Source organism: Drosophila suzukii (assembly GCF_043229965.1).
Source record: "Drosophila suzukii chromosome 2 unlocalized genomic scaffold, CBGP_Dsuzu_IsoJpt1.0 scf_2c, whole genome shotgun sequence".
Classification (NCBI taxonomy): domain Eukaryota; kingdom Metazoa; phylum Arthropoda; class Insecta; order Diptera; family Drosophilidae; genus Drosophila; species Drosophila suzukii.
The window spans coordinates 3,383,353-3,392,853 of record NW_027255896.1 but is presented as its reverse complement, the minus strand read 5'-3'; the positions used below and the strand labels follow the sequence as shown (position 1 = coordinate 3,392,853).

The 9,501-nt window shown below is 40.4% G+C and overlaps 1 long non-coding RNA gene and 1 pseudogene across 11 annotated transcripts; both read left to right on the top strand.

The window, feature by feature from the left end:
- The first annotated feature begins 1,509 nt into the window (after positions 1 to 1,509).
- On the top strand, positions 1,510 to 9,113 carry LOC139354137 (uncharacterized; annotated as a pseudogene).
- LOC118877280 (uncharacterized) lies at positions 4,767 to 6,365 on the top strand. 11 transcript variants are annotated; one of them, XR_011605283.1, is made up of 4 exons: positions 4,767 to 4,945; positions 5,342 to 5,520; positions 5,622 to 5,828; positions 5,913 to 6,365. It is a non-coding gene; the product is annotated as an uncharacterized lncRNA (long non-coding RNA). The 11 variants fall into 11 exon arrangements; XR_011605279.1 differs by having other exon boundaries at positions 4,767 to 5,176; XR_011605287.1 differs by having other exon boundaries at positions 4,855 to 4,871.
- Positions 9,114 to 9,501: the final 388 nt, after the last annotated feature.

Below are 9,501 nucleotides of genomic sequence, written 5' to 3'. Positions count from 1 at the left end.
TCTTCAGTGGAGTGTAATCTCTCAAAAGAACGAAACATCAGGATTTAGCCCAATTGATTTGGTGTTTAACTTTAATCCTATTGACGTCGTCCAGAATCATCTCACGGCAGCTATACACGCCGGTTTGGGAAAAGATGAGAAGGAATCTGTCATCGACAACAGAAACCAAGCGCTCGTCAATATTGCAAGCGAGCGAGCTAAATGGAAACAACGGTTTAACAAGAAACACGCTAACCCTTCTATCTACTCCACAGGTAATCTTGTAGTCGTTGAAAACGAACCAGCCGCTACAGGCGAGTCGCGAAAGCTCGAACCACGTTACCGAGGACCCTACATCGTCGTCAAGGTCCTTGGAAATGATCGTTTTGTAATCGAAGACATCCGAGGTATTCAGATTACAGGACGTAAATACTGTTCTGTCTATTCCTCCGACAAAATCCAGCCGTGGTGCTCCAACATCTCTGAGCTGGATGTTCCCGACGATGACGATGATCGAACCGAGGACGATCCGAATGCAGGATTGGCCGAGCTGTCATGATCCAGTTCCGATGGAGAACCATTGAACAGCAACTGTGTGGCAACCGAAGCCAGTTGGCGAGTAATTGTGGAACGAGATCGACACGAGCACGTCAGCTCCGCGAGAACGACACATCGCAACGTACAAATTTCATAAGCCGATAAATCTATTCATATTTTGTAATCCATTTGTTTATCTTTAAAATACTATAACTAATAATACGAGTTAGTGTAATTATTCACCGTACGTCGCGCTATCTATTCGCCTTATTCCTGACAAACCAACAACACGCCACTCGTCATTCTTTTTACGTACTAGGACGATGGGTGCACTATATGGTCTTTTGGAAGGTTCTATCTGTCCTGCGGCTAACAATTCGTTCACCTGGTCGTCAATAACTCGTTGCATCGCTGGATTCTTTGGGTAGTATCGTTGTTTCACCGGGCGATCATCTCGCATTGTGATAGTGTGTTGTGCGATGTGTGATACCCCTGACATCCCCTCGAATTCTTCCAGCTCTTGTTGGTGGAATCGATTTATGTGTACCTGGTCCGCTACTGACCATTCCCCTTTTCGCCGAGGGGGCGTGGCTTCTTCTTCCTGGTATACCTGTGTTCCCTGGTTTTCCTCTTGTGTCCTCTCCCCTTCCTCCAGTTCGTTTTCCGTATGCTCCACGGTCCTCTCTCCGACTTCTGTTATTTCCCAATTCGCCTTGCGCACGTCTTTCATGTCGGCGGTAGATCCCTCTTGAGTCACCTCTGCCCCGAGCCCCTGTAAATTAGCCATGACCGGCCGGTACCCTGCGTGATGGTTCTCGTTGGTGCGGGTGGTTTTCGGTCCCGCCCCACGAAGATGTAGTCGAGCCCGTCCACATCGTATTGTAGTGCCGATCGCGTAGTCAAAGTCGAAGAAAGTCAAGTCCTAATATTACTTTATCTAGCATAGAGTTCATTAACAGTAGCGCTAATTCTACTACTTGTCCTCCGAGGTCGATGTTGGTGACCACCATTCCTGTGATACTGACGCTGGTCCCGTCTGCCAAGTGTATGCCGGTGCACACCTCTCTCACTGCCACTGATGCTTTCAGCTGTCTGAGGAGTGTTTCGTTGATGAAACTTCTCGTAGCCCCGCTGTCGACAGTGGCTAACACAGAGATGTCGGCGACAAATACTTGCGCTACAATCTTCCCGTCTTCTACGCGCAGGGGTGCGCCTATTCCCGGTTCTCGGGTACTCTCGTCCCCAACTGCTCCCGGGTTGGTCGAGGACGTTGGTCGTTTCCCTACTCGGGACGTCTACATCAATCAATAGTCCTGATCCCTTCTCTTCTACAATCCCAACACACCAACCGTTGGGGGTTCCGACACTCCCTCGCAAGTGACCCTCTGCGACACAGTTGAAACAACTCCGACTTTCGGGAGGTGTTTGTAGCGCCTCCTGATTCATCATCCTATTCGATATTTCTTCCCGTGGCATGATGTTGGGACGAGGTTTTGAGGCGGTTTACGTGCTTCCTCGGAATAGGTTGCTAACCTGGACGGGGTTCGCCGGCATCTGTGTTCCCGTGAGTTTGGCCGAGACTCCGGTAAGAGCGATCTCGGGACTGTAATCGTATACGGTCGCGATGTTGTATACTCTCGAACTCGACTGCGAACTGTAAAAGCTGGCCTAAGGTTTCAAAGTCGCCACGTTTTACGTACATCTGGTATGTGGGGAGGCAGTTCTCGTAAATCCTATCTAACTCCTTCATCTGATCGTACCCTGCGTGTCGCATCAGCGTTCGGATTTCGATAACAAAATCCTTGAAGCCCTCTCCCTCACGTTGGTAACGAGCTCTGATGTCGTCTTCTAATCGTCGGAAATAATGTGGGGGTAAGAAAAAGTCTAAGAACTCCCGCCGGAATACTGGCCAAGTGGTCTATCCGGCTCCGATGTTCGCGTGTCAAATCCCCCTGAGTTCCTTCAAATTTTTTTGTTCTCCTGCCCTTGGCCCTTACGATCTCACCATTTTCTCACCACGCAGTCGCAGTGGTGAACTTCTAGGCAAGTTCGAGACTCTCTTTTCTCCGTTTGGCAACAGCAACTCCTCTCGCTTTCCGTTGTCGTCGAACGCGCAGTCGCTGAGGTGGGCTTTGCGTTCCGTTTAGGTCGTTCGGTTTACTGCTCTTTAGCGCTCCTTTGGGGGTAAAATTCTACGGCAACTGCGTAGGAGTTGTTCCCGGCCCCGCCTCTCTTCCCCGCTCTCCTCTCTCCCTTCAACTTATCGAATATGCCACGCCCACTCTAACGCCCATAAACCGCCCAAGCCTGTGGCGCCCACAAAAACTTTAACTGAAATGTATTGGTCTCGTCAATACCTATCGATTGACCAAAAAAAAATTTGCCACCACCACTCTAACGCTCAGAACGCTAAATCTGTCCACCGCCGGTAGGTGGCGCATTTCAATCTTTGCTGCTTGCATATATCCATTTCCCTTTGGTCCCTTTAGCTGAGTAACGGGTATCTGATAGTCGAGGTACTCGTTCTTCCTTGTTTTTGCTTACTTTGCTCAATTAAATATTTATTAATCTATTAATTAATTCCACAGTTTAAAAAAATTAGCTGAACCTCATGTTGCAATTGCTAAATTTAATTCACCGAAACTATCTATTAAATTTTCCAGATTGTTGTCTTTAATTTTCAAAAAAAGTGTTGTCTTAAATTTATTATATTTTAAAGACTTTATTTAAAATAAAATATTCATTATCCTCACGATACTCTCCGATGGGGACTTCCTTCAGTTTGTGAGATGCTATTTCTTCTTGTTAATAGTGGGAAATTTTTTTCAAGTGTTGGCGATCATTAAATCTTTGTTTTGTGTCGTTGGTGGATGTTTTAATTTTTCCACTACAAACTTGAGTTCCGTTTGTTAATATTATTTTTATTTTTCATTAGTTGTTTTTATTAGAAATTTTGATGACGCAGCCCCAAGTTGGGCGCTAATTAATGTTATTCGTTGTCGTTGACTTAAAAAAATATAATTTTTATTTTTAAATTTTATTTTATTGGTGATTGACCTTAATTCACAAACTCACTTATACATCAAGACACTTTTTACTTTTAACTATTAGGTATGAGCAATCGCGGCTTCAATCCGAAATAGACTGACTTCTTATTTCTTAAATAGAAAAAACAACTGATGCCGCAAGGCTCAGGAAAATACTCTCTAAGACAGCCGCGCCTTTGGGCTATCTTCAAAAAGCAGATGGATCATGGTCAGACTCCAGTAAAGAGTCCTTGGACCTGCTCCTAGACGCTCACTTCCCGGGGAGCCAACAAGCAGGTCATCCACCTGAAAGAGGAGCAGGAGAGGGAATCGAAATAGATCCACTCCTATCAGACCGCAACATGAAATGGTCCATTCATACAAATCGCCGGGACCGGACGGGATAACACCGGCTCACATCCAAGAAGCAGGACAATTAGCCATAAACTGGTTGAAAAACCTCTTCCAACACTGATAAAAAAATGGAATAGTACATTTAAATATCCACATATTGAATCAAAAATTTCATATTTCGTATTTAAATTTAATACAAAAAACATTGTATTAAATACGAAACATATTAAATTGCATAGTTTAATACTAAAATATTTAAATCAAAGAAGAGCATATTTAATTTAAATTTGTTTATATTTATTTTTAAAAATATTATATTTATCGTTAATATTTTCAGAATTAAAAAAATCCGTATTTAAATTAAAAATGTTTCATATTAATTTTGAGTATTCAAATTATTTTATTTTAAAGTTTTTAATATTTAAAATAAAAATGTTTGTAATAATAATATACAAAGTGTCAATTTGAAAGGGTTTTTCAATGTTTATATCAAATAAAAACACCTCAAGAAGATATCTTTTATATTTACGTACAAATTAATTAATTAAAATGTATTTTATTTGTACTATCACATTTAAATATGTTTCATATTTAAATATTAGTTTCTGCCATGTCCGTTTTTAAGTACGATAATATTTAAAATAAATATTTTAAGCTGACTATAACAAAAAGATTTATTTCATAAACTGTATACTCATGTCCATACATTTGTTCAGGCCAAACATTATACATTTTTAAAAACAAATTTATATACATTAAAGTAAATTGACATATGTACATATGTATGTACTTATGTAAATGGGCAGAACAAAAACGAAGGCGCTAAGATAATTTTTGGCGGTTTTTTTTTGTTCTATCCTACACACATTCTTTCGCGTTTGCTTTGATCAATGACTCTTCTTCTTGATCACTAAACGACGCGTGTTATTGAAGAGTTGCAGCCGAAGAAGTTGGACGTGTCGGGTCTTTATAAAAGTGAAGTTGGCATACAAATATAAAATTAAACTTGATCGCGCTATCAAAAAATCATGTGAAGTTTCTTTAAATATGTAAATAAGTGTGTATGTTGGCAGCAACATTCAATGCCAAAAAGTACATTTTTCGCGGCATGTCTTTTCTTTAAACTGTATTCGGAAATACATACATATGTACATATGTACAATTGATTCCGCTTTTTCAACACGGCACGACGCTTGCCATTTCATAATTGCAGCCAAAGAAGTAGGACGTGTCGTATCTTTTTTAAAGTGAAAATAGCCTAAAAATTAATATGTGCATATGTGTGTATAAAAGTTAAATTAAAATTATCAAAAATATTTTACTCGAACTGCGTTTTCCTAGAATACAACAAATTAGCGCGCGCCGTTACACGCATACATATGTATACATACATATGCACGTAGAATGTATTAATTATTAAGTGGATTAAAATTTTCGGTTCTCAGAAACGTATGAACATACAATCAAGTGCAGCTACACACACATACATATACCACACAGTGCGTTTACCGTTGCTTGGTCGCCAACAAAGTTGAGCGTGCCCTAGCGAACACACACATGTACATTTTCTGCAACACATCTACCCACACACAGCGTGCGTTTACCGTTCCTGGCAAAGTCATAGGTAAGTAAAAAACGTAGAAATAAATAAATTTTTAAAAGTAAGAATACGGCAAAGTAGGTTTTAAATTAAATAATACATTTTTTCTATATCATTCCTCGCAGTGGCAAACAAATACATTCTCGAACCAACATACATACATATATGCCAAATATACAAATTCCAGAACGAAGCATATAAAACTGGATAAAATATTGGAGGTTCCTGTTGAGAATAAAACCCATACTCGGCGTAAGGATGTGAAAACTTTCGATGGAGCTGAGCTTTTGAAAGCATGGCCAAAATATGCTGACTCGCGGGCTCCGGAATTGGTAATTTATAATTTTAGTCAGACTACATTCGGATTTTGTCTTTTTATTTATTTTTTTTTGTGCTCTTTTGTTGTTTTCTTTCAGGTCCAAATCTTTAACCATTCATATTTTGATTGATCTCTTTAAAACGAAATCTATAATTTTCTTTTTTATCTTACTATTTATTTCGCAGATAACTTACAAAACTAATTAGTGTTTAGCTATTAAGATTGGTAATACTCTAAGATTGTTTAAAGTACTTTCTTTCGTTTATGAATTGACAACTGTGTATGTAGCGTGTAATGCTATAGAAGTTAAAACATGCAACCATTTGCAGGCATATGAATGTGGAATAATTAAAAATTAGTTCTTAAAAAACATTGAAGAGTTTTCAAGCCATCCAATGCACATGTATGTATGTATGATGTAAATGCTAAAAAATATGTTTTATACAGATCTCTGTAAAATAAATATAAGTGTAACTGTATTATTTGTACCTTCCAGCAAGCCGTAATGAAGAATAAATGTTTAAATAAAATCGAAAAAACAGAAATAAAATTTGTGTACTATTTTTTTTTAGTGTACCAAAAATATTTGAATACTTATCATATTTAATATTATAATTGGCATATTTTGAATAAATATGTCTAGTATTGAATCTTAATACGACTTATATTGAATTTTAATATTTCGGTTATTCATTTAACTATTAAAATTTAAGAATTTAATATGGTTTCTATTTATATTAAACACGTGTACTATTTAATTCAAATTTTAAAAGTTTAAAATCAAATAGTCATAATATTAAATAGAAATATGCATTGTATTTAATTTAAATATGGCTTATATTTAACTTAAATATTTAAGTATTAAAATCTATTCCGAAAATATTTAAATTTAATATGGAAAAAAAGTTAATATGCGCATATTTAAATTTAATAAAAACCGCAATGGATGAAAATCAAAGCGAAAAATATTTGGGTTGAATATGAAATATTTGGATTTACTACGTTTTTTTTATCAGTGAATCTATCCTGGCGGTAGGAGAACTACCAACAGCATGGCAAGAAACAAAGGTGGTTTTCATTCCCAAGGCAGGGAAGGCCACTCACACCACAGCAAAGGATTTTAGGCCAATAAGCCTAACATCATTCCTGCTTAAGAGCTTTGAAAGAATGATAAGCCTACACATAAGGGCCACCGTACCCCCGACACAAATATCAGAAGCACAGCACGCTTACACCAAAGGTAAGTCAACCGAATCGGCGCTACACTTGGGGGTAAGCAGCATCGAGAAATCACTCAACATCAAGGAATACACACTGATCGCCTTCCTGGATATAGAGGGAGCCTTCAATAACGTGCTCCCCACTGCTATAACAGAATCTCTCACAGAACTAGGGGTTGAGCCGCCAATGGTGAGGCTAATCCATAAATTGCTGATAAGCAGAATGGTCACAGCCACACTAGGGACCTCAACCCAGACTAGACTAGTGAACAGAGGCACCCCGCAAGGAGGTGTACTATCACCCATCTTGTGGAATGTCGCAGTAAATAAACTACTGCGGATTCTGGAGGGAGGAGGTTGTAAGGTCGTGGCATACGCAGACGACGTCGCCATCATCTTTAATGGAAAATATCCACAAACACTACGATCTTATGACCGCTAAACTTAAAATGCTATCGGAATGGACGATAGCGAACGGACTCGGGGTAAATCCCTCGAAAACAGAACTTGTTCTATTTACGAATAGGTACAAAATTCCACAACTTAACCCACCCACTTTAAACAATTGTAATCTCTCCTTTAGCGATCACGCCAGGTACTTGGGGTTAGTACTAGATAAACGCCTCAAATGGGGCTTAAACAACCAAGAGAGAACCAAAAAAGCGACCATTGAACTTTACTCCTGTAAAAAAGCAATCGGGCTAAGATGGGGATCCCCAAGAATAGTTAACTGGATATGCACAGCGGTAGTCAAGCCAATCCTACTGTACGGAGTGGCTCTGTGGTGGACCGCCTTACACAAACAATGCATACTGACTCCTCTAAACAAAGTACAGCGAATGGCGGCTTTGTGTATTAGTGGAGCTCTTCGACCCACCCCGAATGAAGCGCTGAATGCGATCTTGAACCTCCCTAGCCTGGACTTAGCAGACATGGAAAGGGCCAAATCGGCAGCTATTCGACTGAGGGACACAGGGCAGTGGAAAGCCCAATTATATGGCCATGCTAAAATTCTCCAGCATGATAAATCGATTCCGAAAATCACGGATCTATGCAAATCTATTGAATATAGTCACACACCCTTTGAGGCCCTGATTCCTGATAGAGAGGAATGGGAACAGGGCCGACCGGGCACGACGGACGCAATCTGTTTCTATACAGATGGCTCCAAATTAGAAGGACAAGTCGGCGGAGGTGTATACTCCGAACAATTAGATATCAGGAAGTCATTCAGGCTCCCGAACCACTGTAGCGTCTTTCAGGCGGAGGTCCACGCTATAAAAGAAGCACTAACCTGTTTAGGGAACCTTAGCCTCCAGAGAGGACACCTAAACATATATAGTGACAGCCAAGCGGCTATTAAGTCGATCTACTCGACAAACACCAACTCTCGTACAATAGCAGACTGTCGCAGATCTCTCCACGAGATGGCAAATCAGTTTACTATCAGCCTAATATGGGTTCCGGGTCACCGGGACATCGTAGGCAACTGCATAGCGGACGAATTAGCCAGGCAGGGCACCACCAAGCCTCTCCTACCAGGAGAGGAAAGTGTCGGTATGCCCATGGCTACTTGCAAGCTAAACATAAAAAACCATTTCAACACACTAGCCAACACCCATTGGCAAAACGCACCACAGTGTCGCATCTCTCACCAGACATGGCCTGTGATAAACAACAAGAAAACCTCGGAGCTACTCAAGCTCAGCCGCACAGAGTGTGGCATGTTGATCCGAGCTCTTACAGGCCACTGGCTTGTTGGCGCGCATGCCGGCAGGCTAAAAGCCCCGCAAAATGATTTCTGCAGAAGCTGTAGGGATGAGGAAGAAGTGGAAACGGTAGAACACCTTCTCTGCTTCTGCCCAGCCCTATGCAGACTCAGACTGAAACACTTAGGAAGCCCCTTCATCGACGATCTTACCGAAATATCGGAGATTAATCTCAAAAGCATAAGTGCCTTTATTAAATCTTCCGGGTGGAAGACATGCTGATCAGCTTAACACAGGCTGAAACTACTAGAAACGGGACCCTAGAGAAGGAAGAAACGAGATCATGCGGTATCACAACGGACCCATTGAGGTCTAAGTGTGTCGGACTATAGTCCGACAGCCGCCCTAACCTAACCTAACCTAACCTAACCTATTTCTAAAAATTTATCCAACGAACCTCGGTCAGAAGCTTTTCTTTCTTAAGCTTCCAGAACTTTAATTTTTGTTTAAAATAAAAGCTATGCTGAAACTGTAGCATCTCGTTGTGAAAAGAAATTATGCTGACCCATGCAATTTGATTGAAAATCGGAACGCAATATGATCTGAACTTAGAACGCAATATTGTAGGCTTCGAACGGAAGCTTGTGTTTACTTTACGATTGGTTAATTTATTTTAGCAGGACGGTCAAGCGCGGCCCTCGAAGTTAATGGAAAAGGAATCTTAAACAAAGCAAATGCAATGTCGGTGAAGGCAAGG